Here is a 13381-nt window from a genome sequence, read left to right as displayed (position 1 = left end):
TACTGCACCCGAGGTCAAAGTGCTGCGAACTAAGTGCTCTTCCGCCATACAATATAGTTCTTATTTTTTATCCCCTTAAAAAATTGCCACGTTTTATTTTGTGCCACCATCATGTAACTACTCATGTAACAGTCTTTAAATAAGGAAAACATGGACGTGTTTGGTCGCTTCTAAATTCATCCCTGTTTGGATCCTAAGGAATGAATGGGGCTAGGCTAAATGCTAACACATTCATAACACGCTGAACAAAGATTAAGTGCACGCATTGAAAAAAGATAGGTATGTATTCATTCGTCTAAGTTGGGGTAAGAACATAGTAAAATATTGGGGAACGGTGGTGTTTTCCTTTAAATCAATATTGCAAAAGACAGGACTGTCTCTAAAGTCAAATTGAATAACATATCAAGCAATTATAAATAGCAGTGTATTTATTTTAAAGCTGCAATCTGTAACTTTTGTCTCTCCATCGCCATCTGAGTTTGAAACATAAAATTGCAGGTTACTTTACATACTTATTGTAATTTAAGCTTACAATTTTGAATTGGGGTAAAATAAGGAAATTTACGTTTATGTTTTTTTTTAATAATTTTGTTTATTTGTACCAAGAACTGTTATAGATTGCAGCTTGAATAAGGGGTTATTTTAATCTTGTAGCAATTACACATTTTCTTTTGACCTTAGCTTTTTCATATACATATATGGACATTTTGGACATAATGTGACCCTGGACGACGAAATCAAATGTAAGCTGTAAATTGTTTTTAAACTGAGATTTATACATAAGCTAAATAAATAAGCTTTCCATTGATGTATGGTTTGTTAGTATAGGACAAGAACTGGCCAAAATACAACGGTGAAAATCTGAAAGAGAGTGCAAAAAAATCTAAATATCATCTGTCTTTAAAGTTCAAAGTCCAAATGAAGTCCTTAGCAACACATATAATGAAAAGGTTTTAGTGCTCTCTACTGGCTTCCACTATAATGGCATTGTTGACTAAATGGGGAAGTTTTACGCAAAGTTTGTAGACGAGTTTCTGGGCAATTCTGATCACGAGTTTGCTTCATCCAATCACAAAAAAGTTTTGATATATTTATGATAAGAAATTTACAATATCATTTCATTGACCATGACCTTTACATAATATCAGTAGTGGCAGATGACTGCTCTTCCAAGGGGCGCAAATTCAAAGTATGTCATGTGAACCATGTGCATCACGTGTTTTATCAAAATAAGTGCCTGCTGCACACGCATCAAAACAATTTATGATAAAAGAGACGCCCACGTTTACAAAATACACACAAGACACTCCCTTAACAGTAAACTCTGATTATGCATGAGATTATAGTATCTGGCAAACGCTTTTTTTAATCATAAACCCTTTAGACGCCTCTGCACCAGGCACTTACTTTGACAAAACACGTGATGCACATAGGTTTACATGGCGTGCCGAAAACATATTTTGAAATGACGAACCACACACATGACGGGCCAAATACATGTTGTGACGAACTTCGAAAAAAGAAGTCATCTGCCGCCACTGCATAATATACAAATTATTTTTGACATAAAATAAAAAAAATCAACAATTGTGACCCATGCAATGTATTTTTGCCTTTTTCTACAAATATACCCGTGTGATTTACTGCACGATTGGTTTTGTGGTCCAGGGTCACATACTCTATAGCCTACAGTCACACTGAAATTTTAAAAAAGCAAATCTCCCTAATACACATTTAATTATGCATAAATCATATAAATCATCCAATGGCTTTCAAAAGCGCAACGTAATAATAATAGATAATGTTTCCTATTTCTAAAGCTATTTTACTAAGCCTGGGTTTGTGCGTGCACATAATGCAGAGAAGTGGGAAGTTAATTAAGATCTTGGCTGTTTATTTCATTTATATATAATGATGCCATCAAACACTCCTGGCGGAGCTATACTGACTAATAATATAAATTAAGCCATGTTTTTTTCTAAACCAGTGGGAACTTTCCATTGTTTACTTTTAATGGTCTGTTAAAGATATATTTTATCCTTCAAAAGTAACACAGAAATATTTAAATGTAGGCAAAACCTGTCCCTCATATTCTCACATTATTTAATACATAAAGACTCATAGACGTGATGGAAATAAGTTTAAATTCAAAATCTGAAGTGAACTGAATGGTTTGCAAAGGTCTATTTGTCAGGGTCTGAAGCAGGTTGTCAAGGTAACAGAGGTGACAAAGCCTCTGTTTTTAGCTCTCTGATTCTATCATCATTTTCTCGCTCTTCCTCTGTCTCTTTTCCACGACAGCCAAATTGAACGTATTTCAATTCATTGGATTTTAATTCAACATATAAAAATAGAATAAATATATTTTTGAATACAGGAAGTCTTACCATAATACTATGACTAAGAGAGATGATTTCTTATACACTGTACACAAAGCCAATACACTTATTTGGCCTTGTGCAATGGGATTCCACAGATGGTAGCTAAATTCAATAGAATAAATGTGAGTTGGTTCACATGCTCCGTTAAGAGTATTCCCCCGATAACATTGTTCAACAAAGTGACCTTAAGAGTTGTCGGCTACAAAGGGAATGCGCAAGCATTTGAAGCCGGTCCTTAAATGTCAAGATGGAGTAGGAGTTATTTATTTGTCTATGCCTGCCTGACAAGGGAACAACTAATTATGCATATTATGGAAATGTATTCAGTCTAAAAGATGTTTTTTAGATAATTAACTCGGGCAAGATTTTTTAAAATGATGAGGATGTCACTTACTTACACCTTTTATGGAAGTGTAAAAGATTTATACATAAACAAACACATATACAGTATACAAAGGAATTTGTGTTTCAGTGTTTTCGTTAATAATTATTTTACTTGGTTAACTATTATTATTGATTTACTGGCAGACAACATATGGCAATAATAACACAAATATTAGGCTAAATACACTATCAGTCTTTTAGTTTTCCAGTTGTGTGTTGTATTAATGAATTAAACTGGGTAAATAATATCTTATCTTATCTTACAATAAACAGTATAAATCTGGGTCATGTTTAAGTCTTTATTAATTTTGTTCAACAGAAGAGAGCATTCACTGAACAGAAAGGATAAACTGAGTAGCCTGTTTGTTTTATAAGATAATCTGTTAATGGCATGTTGTTAACAGGAAGACGTCGTGATTGCGATCATTTAAAGTAGATACTACAATAACAAATGAAGAGCTCGGTTACATAGCTGCTAAAAGCAACCTCCGTCAAAAATAAAATAATGATGATATTAATCAAATGCACTTGGCCCATATTATTTGTTCATAAAATACATTAGCTTCAAAGCACCATAATTCCCAGTTTGTTGACATAATCAAATAAATATTTTCAGCAAAGTCCTCTAAGTGCACAGAAGATGAACTGGCGTGCGAAACACAAATGTGTCAGTCACATGGATCACAACCCTCCCTAATATGTGGTTCAGTTTCTTCTTTATACATTCTGACTTTCATTATTGTCTACAGAAGTGTTTTTTTAAGAAGTGGAGATTTTTGCAAAAAAGCTTGCATGCACTTAAAAGGTTTTGGAGGGAAAGGCAGTAAAATTTGTTAAATATCAATTAAATTATGAATAAGTGACATAAGTGTGAAAGTAGGGCATTTCAATACTGACTAAAAACCTTTTCATTGTCACTAATGTGAAATTACTGAACCCAAACTATATTTATAAGAAAATATGTCAGATGCACTTAAAGGATTTTGCATCTGAACTCCTCAAATATACACTGCTGTTTAATTTTCCAGTATTATTGATCAAACTAAGTCAATAATAATCTCTTATCTTACTATCTTAATGTACAGTGTATATCTGGGTCATGTTTATAAATTAGTCTTTATTAGGAAGGATGAACTGAATAGAAAGGGAGTAGCTTGTTTGTACACACTAAAAAAGCTGGGTTATTTTCAACCCAGCATTGGGTCAAAAAGGGTCGAGCCCCGCTGTTGGGTTCAATTAATCCAGAAAATGTTTATATTTGACCAAACAATGGGTTAAAACAACCCAGCATTTTGGGTTGAACCAACCCAGCAAACATTAAATTACAACCCAGCGTTATAAAATAATCTGTTAACAGCCAGTGTTAATTGTGATAATTTATTCAAAATAATAATTTATAAATAAATTATTCATTCAACACAGTAAGAAAAAATGATCAGAAAAAATTACTAGGGCAGTACCTTTTAAAGAACCTATGTACAATTTAAATACAGATATTTATGCATTTGTTACCAGTATGTATCTTCTTTAGGTACAAATGTGTACTTTTTAAAGGGTGACCTTTTTTGACAGTGTAAAAATGTAACCTCCTAAGACCTAAGACATACGTGGACATCTCACTTTTTTTTTTTGTTGGTTGCACCATAATATTCAATTCTGTGTAACTGAAACCTGATGTACACAAACATGGACAATTACACTGCTTCATGTTCAAAGAAAAATATTTGGTTATTATATTTATTGGTTCTTCCTAATCCCAAAATAGCTGGAAGAAATCTGAAAAAAGACAAACTAAGGTCTTAGGAGGTTAAGAAGATCTAAAAGCATCAATTTTGCTATTCTGCTAGATAATCTGTAGTAACTTTGAAATGGCCAGACTATATAAAACTAGACTGTACAGTAAAATTTAAATATTTTTTGTGCTGATCAATGTTCAGTATCTCTAATTTTCGATTTTGTTATTTTAATTTGAGTTAAAATGAATATTTTTCCTGAAAAACAACTGAATGAAGGACATCTACAAAACCTTTTGCAAAGAAAATGTACGTCTTTCACAAGCCTAAATGATAAAATCTGATAATGCGATATGCTCTCTTATCACATCCTGTGGTTTACTAATAGACATGACCTGTCAAAATGATAAGATTCTCTTCAAAAAACAGAACAGAATTATGGGTGTTTTGGGAGCCATGGGAATCAAATTAGAGGGAAAGGAAGAGAGAAAGTATAGACAGAGAAACAGTAAGATGAAGATAGAGAGAGACGGAGAACACAGTGACATATCAACTGACAGAAGTAATGAACGAGAGAGCGAAAGAAGGTGAAATAGTGGGAGAGAGATACACAGGGTAGGAAAAGCCTTACATAAATAATAGCCTATCTGATGACAAGAATTCATTTTAGATGTAACTGTAACAAGGATGGTGATATAACAGGATAGTTATCTTTAAGCTATAAAGGCAAAAAATAAAAAATAATGTATGTATTGTATAGTCTGGAAACCCACAGGCACGGCTCATCCAAAGTAACATGAAGCATAGATATATTTCTCTAGGTCTTTCAGTAATATGAACTTTGATATTTTCAGTTTGCACCAGATAATTTTTATAGTGCACAATAAAAACCAAATTCACAGTGTCACATAAGTCACAATCATATTTATATGGGGTTTAAATACAATCTTGATAAGACACCTGGAGATTTGATCTCAGCTACATATTATCTCAATGTCTCCTCACAGTAACAGTGCCTTGGTGCCATCGAATCCTGAAAACCATCCAAAGTAAGCATTAAGGTCAGTGTCCTCTCGTTCCCACGAAGACAGTTTAAAAACATTTATTGTGCATTGGAACTCCAGACTGCTTCGTTAAATGTTTTAATTCAGTGTCTCGAAAACAGATTAGAGTTTGATTAGTGCTACCCTCATTGCGCATCTCTTCTTTCGCCAGATGCGCACAGTATTGCGCGTTTGGCTTGCGCCTTTTTCCGAATACGCAAAGTTTGTGATATAATTATGAGCATTAAAATTTGTAACTATTTTGCTATTTAGGACACAGCACATGCATCTTCACCTTCTGCCATAACGCTGAATAATGATGATAATGAATACCAACCGCATAGAATTGAATAAAATAAAAATAAATTGACTACAGAGACATCAGTCTTCTTTAACAAAAGCGCGTTCAATTCAGATAAAACTGTCTTACCTGCAGCGCTTTACGCGCGGACGGAGCTGAAGGCGCACACGTCTCCATCAGTCTGAATGGGTAGAAGTGAAGTGTGTGTGTGTGTGTGCTACGCTGACGCGTCCCCTTGCACGCACGCGTCTCCATCAGCCTACATGAGTGAATGTGTGTGTAAACCACAAAGTGTGACACTTTTCTGTACGCGTGCTGAACTGACAGCTGGCTCGACTGCGCTTTTGCCCAAGCGTTACTTACGCACGGACTCATGTGGCTCTGCAAAGCACCAAACACGATTCATTTACATTACGACCCCATGAAATTTATATCATGACACATACAAGATCTGTTGAAAACGGGTCACAGTTTAAATGTTTGAGGAGGCGTTTTGAATTAGGGTATTTCATTTCAATCTTTTTACTGTTGACTCCTGTAATATGCGCCTCATATTTTTCATTACCTATTTCTGTGCATATAGTAGTTTTATTTAATGGAATGGAGTTTTTGTGGAATTTGCAAAGGATAAACGAGATACTAAAAACGCATGCAGGTGTCAAATTGTGACCTCTCTTATGTTAGTATAGTAGCGCCAGCTTGTGGAAGACTGTAGTAAGGTGACTGAGAACATTGAACAGTAAAAATGACACAAAAAACGTAAAACTGTTTATGAATCAGTAAAAATGCATAAAGGTATATATAATAAACCACCAAAGTAAATATCAAACCATTAGCAAATATTAACACTTATTTGCCAACAAGAATATTATGTCAAACATCTTCAAACAAACAAAAAAGTTTCTATAATTTCTATAATTAATCTGTATCATTTAAAATATTTGTAACAACCCAGTAAAATGTGACATCTTCAAACAGAATAATTTTTCTATGTATGTTTTGGTGCCAAAATATGAAATAAAAATTGTAAGTCAAGTAATGAAAGTGCTACAAATGGAGTGAATGAAGGTTTTAAAACACTCCTCTGAAACTCAATGACAACTAGAAGAGCCAGTTACATTAGCAGTACTACTGACGTTCTTGCACTTATACATGTCAGTGAACTTTGTATTTGTCCTGTTTGTGTAATCTGTCATTTCTTATCAGGTAGGATTTATTTTGTATCTTTATTTTGATCTGTAATGAACAATGTGCAATGGCATAAATGTGATTTATATAATGCAGCTAGATGCTGGATACCATAATGTTATATAATCAAACAAGGGAAAAAGTTAAATATTGCAAGGTCTGATTGCGAAGAACAAATAAAAAATTGTGCACTGTAATTATGCAGCTGGTTGCCAGTAACTTACTGTAAAAGATAAAGACTGAAAACATTTCATGTTCATTTCTACAGTAAGTTACTGGCAGCTATAATACCCAATACTGTAATTTCTAAAGAAATGTTTAACAATGTGGACTGTAAATGGTTAACACTTACCTGTAGCTTTACTCACCTGTAGTGGTAATTGTTGTTCCTATCATGTGATTTGCAGTGAGCAAAGTACAAGATATTCAACTTCATCTGTCTCTGTAAGTGAGGACATCAAACCGTAGTACACTACACAAGCTGTGAGGAAATTCAACCAAAGAATGATCATCAGTTTATATCCAGCAGAGAGTCGCTTTCATATATTCAATGAATACAGCATTATTGTATTGTACACAGCTCTTCAAACACTTGTTATTAAAAATGCAATTACCTGTTTTAAAACCTTTTTGATATTTATATGTTTATCAGAAATAAACAATGTTGCAACCAAACAACCTACATTTTTTTTTTAATTAATCTACATTATTTTAATCCAAATTGTTTTGATGTTCCCACTTGCGACCTGCCTGCTGTGGGGAAGCTTGCTCTGAAGCCCCATTTTGTCAATTATATATAAAAATGTTTTTATTAACCACTTTTTCAGGCCTATTCTTAATAAGCATCTCACTATCACTCAAATAAGTATAACATTTAAACTGTTTGGCCAAAACAAGTAATACATTTGTATGTTTTTGCAGCCATTATTACATGGTTGAGGTGACATGGTTGGTTATTGTTAATGTTTACGTCCAGCAATCTCTGGCGTTATTTGGGCTCCCTGTAAACAACAAATCATGCAAAGACCTGAGGCAAATAAAAGTCCTGGTTTCCTCATAATTTACTGCCAAACATCCCAAAAATTGCTAATGCCAATGGCACACACAGTGGTGTCCTGGCAGATAACAAATGTCTCCAATAACAATAGTTAGGATCTGCCTTTTACCTGAGTTGACACATCACAGTGTTTTCACAAGTTGAAGCAACTTAGAGGAGATGCTTTTCACAACTAAATAGTAATCTTCAATTTAAAACACAACCATCTGAGAAAGAAGTTGCTTAAAATTATAAATCTTACCGTTAATTGCTTTATCAAAACATTATTTTTACTTGTTCTTGGATTATACAAGTTTTTCCATTAAATGCATGAATGTGAAAAGCAATTACATTTAAAAGCTTATGAAAATTAGATAATTGAATAAGAAATACTATACTGGGGTTTACAAATTAGGGATATAAAACCGTATAGATTTCTTCTGGACCAAGCAAAGTCAAAATGATTTAAAAAATGTATATTATGAGTGCTGAAATCAAGAACACGAAGACTCTGATAAAAACTAATTTTCTATTTAGTCCTGTTTTTTAAATAAACTGAAACAAAGCTAAATCAATATCCAAGCACATTTTGGGATTAACATATAGCAGGATACACCAGCATCACCCTTAAAATTAAAACATGTATGAAGGTTTCTATGAGACCAACAATTAAAAACAATCTTTGCCTTAAATAAACACAAATTTCTTTCAATTCTTTCAGTTGGAAATGTATTGATTATAATACTAATATTGGTTTTACTCTTAAGTTCCCATAAAATCTGTTGTTATTTTTTATGGAATATTGCAATGCTCATTATAAAAAAATTACCCATTTCAAGAGTTCACACTTACAAATAAGTCAGATAGAATTAATTATATGCGTATTTGGCGTGCTGTCCGAGGAGAGGGCTCTGAGCTCGGTATTGGGCCCAAGCCCGGTTTTTTAAAATTCATGTTTTTTTTTATTTTTTTGAAAATGTTTTTTAAATTTCATGTCCCCTTTTAAACTTCAATCAAAATCTGAAAATGTACTCCTGCCCTCTTGTGGCGATTCTTAGGAAAATTCACCATGGTTTTATTGTGGTAAAAAGTGTAGTAAACATGTTTTTTTGTGTGTAGCCCATTGATTACTATCAGCAAGACCATGGTTTTATTACACTTACCATGGTTTATCTATAATCTTTGAAAACCATGGTTATTTTGTGGTTAACTAGTTTTACTATAGTATATGTTTTTGTTTTGTTTTAACAGTAGTAAAACCATGGTTAATTTTCGTAAGGGATAGTGATCTAGTGAATGGAAACTAAAACGTTTATCTGTAGGTTCTAACAATTTTGGAGTTGTCCATCAATTAGATCCTAGCACATCAGCTCTTGGTTTTTGTGTCAGAATTTAAACTAATACTAGTAGTGGCGGATTTAGCAAATTGGGGGCCCAAAGCGAAGGTATGCATGGGGCCCCCCATCCGATCATTAAAAATAAAAATTGTTTACTTCAAAATGAATGTTTCCCAAAATATGTGGCAAAGAAGACACATATAAGATTTGTCACAAAAATAATTCCATTTGCTGAAATACAGAGAAAGTTGTGACCAAATTAAGACTTAACAGCACCCCATAGTGGAGGAAAACATCGCCAACATAACATAAGGGTTAATTTTTTTTCTGTAGTAACGTTATTTACTTACACAAAATCATTTTTATCAGTGTAGGGCTATGGCTATTATTAAGCAGAACTAGGCTTTTGACTCACAAAAGCCCCATCATCATTTTTTTTCTTTAATTTGAGCCGCTTGGGTAAGATTGTTTCATTTTTCACGTTTATATTCTTGATACATCTCAGTTTGTGTACTTTCCCAGTCCTCCTGTCACTCTGTGACTTTGTTCGACTTCATGCGACATTGCACAGACCAATCGGCGGCTGACTTGAAGCAGTGCATGCCAGTTAGTAATTTTGTCTGACTTGTGCTAGCGCTGAAGGCACATGACTGTTTCATATGGTTTTAAAGTACCGTGAGAACGTTTCGAGAGTAGCCAGCTAGCTCAGCCGGTGCAGCCTTTCCAGAGGGGCTGCACGGAGTTGTGATGACGACACAGCTCTTCGTGATTGGTTGCTTCACTGATGACAAAGATCCCATGCTTTTCGAGTTTAATCCAACCTTCAGTTTCACTTGTAAACATTATTATGTTTTTCTAACAGGTAAAACACCTTAATATTATGCATACATATGTTTTAATGTGTCGTGTAATAAAATAAAAATGAAAATACCAAAAAAATATGTTATTTTCGGCCATACAGTATAAACTGCAATTAAAATATTCAATATAAAATGTTTGTTGTTGCAACTCTTTTTTGAAAGGTTTGTTTTTAACAAATTCACCATCTAATTCACTGTATTCGTGATACAAAAAAAGGAAAAACGGTGCATACGTCACTACGGCAAGCAGCAGGTGTCCGGCTTGACGGCTCCGTCTTCAGCTCCTCCCTCGACTGCAAGCAACAAACTATGCCGATCGGTCTGCGCAGCGCCGGATGATCTCGAACACACCTTTTATCTTTCACGGGCTAGTCCATTTCAATGTGAAAGAAGGGGGTGTATGTGTGTAGTGGCAGATAAACATGAACTGGACATTTTAGCTACTACTTCAAAGAATATTAATACAATTTACCATGCTTTTGCAGTGTTCATGATGATAAGGGTTTATTCGTTTATTTATTTTTTAGGTTGTTGGGGGCCCCCCTAATATGACCGCTGGTAGGGGGCCCCAAGCAGCCGCCTACCTATGCCTCTATAAACCCCATTCACACAGACCTTTGGTCCCAGAAAATACCGGTAAAATTGCCAGACAAGCGTCTGTGTGAACACAAACTTGTTCCGTAAATCTTCTGGGATCGTTGCCGGAAAGAGGACCTAGTCAGATACACGGAAAACCCTCTGTGTGAACAGGAAGCCGAAACAATGCCGTAATGGGCGTGTCGTAGTAAGGACGCACGCGTCATCACAACAAAAGTTATGGTTCAGCTCCTCAAAACAAGAGATAACATGCATATAAACATTCACCACGAGAAATGTTGCAAGCTAGATTGAAGCAGTTATCAGGAAATGATCGATGAGATGCATAAACAATGACGCACGTGCCATAGTGAGGACACGCGTGTCATGGCAGCATGAAGTTGGTTCAACTCTTTAAAATGAGGGATTTACAACATTCACAACGAGAAATGTCAGCAAACTGGACTGAAGCAGATATCAGGTAAGTTAGCTCATTACTTACTGCGTTGAAACGGAGATCATTCAGCAGCACAAAAGAATATCGCGTCACGTGCTCATTTGAGCTGTAATAAACGAAAATACCAGTGCGTCATCCCAACAAGATATATCGTTCAGCTCCTCAAATTGCGGGTTTTAAAATGCATATAAACAATCACGATGAGAAATGTCTGAAAACTGTATTAAAGCAGAGATCAGGGAGCACGTCAAATATCCACTCAGAAGCTGAGATCATTCACCAGCATTAGAACGGCGCGTCACATGCTCCTTTATAGTCTTATCATAAACAAAAATGCACGCGAATGGTTTCTTGAGAGAGAAATAATAAATAATATGCAAACTTCAGATGCTGCGTAGAAGAGAGGACGGTGTGAGGATTCCCTCCAAAAGGAGAGAGGAAGAGAACCCAGGTGCAGGCGTGATGAACTCAAAACTTTTATTAACAAGACTTCCAAACAAAAGACCCACGAGGGGGTAAAACAAGACAATGACTAAGACTAAAACTGACAATGACTAAGACTAAAACTAACAGGACTTGACTAAACAAAGACAGGAGCAAGACTTGGATATAAACAATAGAACCATAAACTTGACAAATACTCTTGACTTATAATCACACAGGTAAGTACAGGTTTTAGGCCTAGTCCACACGGACACGGGTATATTTATAACCGGAGTTTTCCCTAAAAAAAAATCCCGTCCACACATGCTCGGTTTAAATTAAATATCCATCCACACGATAAAGCAAAAGCACGCTATCAGGCGCTGTCAAGAGCATGCCACACCAGCAGGCGGGGATATAACCCAAATCGTGTTCCGCAATATAGTGAGATAACTGAGCATATATCTGTATACATGTTAGAAGCCCAGTTAGCACAGTTATTATTAGCAAGATGCGTTCGCCATTGCACAGAATCCTCAACAAAGCAGTCAGCGGCGCACAATCTTGACGTCAAACACAGTGGATAACGGCGCACACTCTGACGTCGCAAGGCAAAACCCCCAGTTTTACTCTCTACACGACACCACTGTAACCGGGGTTTCTTAAAAAGCTCACCCTGGCCGGGGTTTTCAAATATGCTCGGTTTCAGTGCCCTGATACGGCGGTTTCGTGTGGACGAACGGCCGAACCGCGTGAAAAAACTCACGGTTATAAAAATACCCGTGTCCGTGTGGACTAGGCCTTAAACAAAACGAATCAGCACAAGACAGCAAACACAAGGGAATTAAATAGGGGAGCAAATCAAGAGGGGAACAGGTGACATGAATCAAACAATAATGGGATAATTAATGAGGAAACAAGGGGGCGGGGTCAGGAGACAAGACAAAAAGCACATGGCTTAAATAAACAAGGCCAGTGCTTTCACACAAAACATGGGCCTGTCATGATCCTGCCTCATGACTAATACTAAAACAAGGACAAGAGGGCAGAATCATGACAGGCGGGACTTTCAACAGGTCTTCCGGGACCATCAGATGCCGGCTAATCATGGCAGTGTGAATGAACAAAAAATCTAAGGATTCCGGAAAAATCCAGGATGCATTTTCCGTGTATTTTCCGGAATGTCTTTGTGAAAAGGGCTTATGTTAAGACTGCATCTGAATACTAGTGTCTTCTGTGCCCATGTGCTCTCCTGTTGCATTGTCTTGACCTCTTTTGTTTCCTGATTAATCTTTCATTTATTAGTTTATACCTTGATCTGTTTCCCTTTTGGTACTCTCTTCTGTTTCTTGCCTATATATTGCCCTTGCGTTTGATTTCCTGTGTTGGATTGTTATTGAGTTTACTGAATAAGGTCTAGCCAAGTGAAGTGTTATGGTTCTGTTTCCCCCTTCATTGTTTTTTGTTTTATCCTAGTTTTTATTGCTGAAATTTGGGCCTTTCTGTTTAAAGTTTCATTTTGGGTTTCACTTTTATTTATTAAAGTTCTCTGTACCCGGGTTCTGCTCACGTTAACCATGAGAGCAGCAGCATTCCAGGCAGCATTCCAGAAACAGAGGCCGCAGCAGTCTTTCCTTTAATCACTTTGGTGTTGTTATTTGT

The 13381-nt window shown here is 35.7% G+C and overlaps 1 protein-coding gene across 1 annotated transcript in view; it reads right to left on the bottom strand.

The window, feature by feature from the left end:
* The window catches only part of npy1r (neuropeptide Y receptor Y1), a 28173-nt gene extending 21918 nt beyond the window's left edge, over nt 1-6255 (bottom strand). Inside the window, exon 1 of the mRNA XM_055205515.2 lies at nt 5972-6255. The gene's annotated coding sequence lies outside the window, so the exon portion shown is untranslated. The remainder of the gene's footprint in view (nt 1-5971) is intronic.
* Between the last annotated feature and the right edge of the window lie 7126 nt (nt 6256-13381).

Source organism: Misgurnus anguillicaudatus, chromosome 3, assembly GCF_027580225.2.
Source record: "Misgurnus anguillicaudatus chromosome 3, ASM2758022v2, whole genome shotgun sequence".
Lineage (NCBI taxonomy): Eukaryota > Metazoa > Chordata > Actinopteri > Cypriniformes > Cobitidae > Misgurnus > Misgurnus anguillicaudatus.
This window is presented reverse-complemented; position numbering and strand designations above follow the sequence as displayed.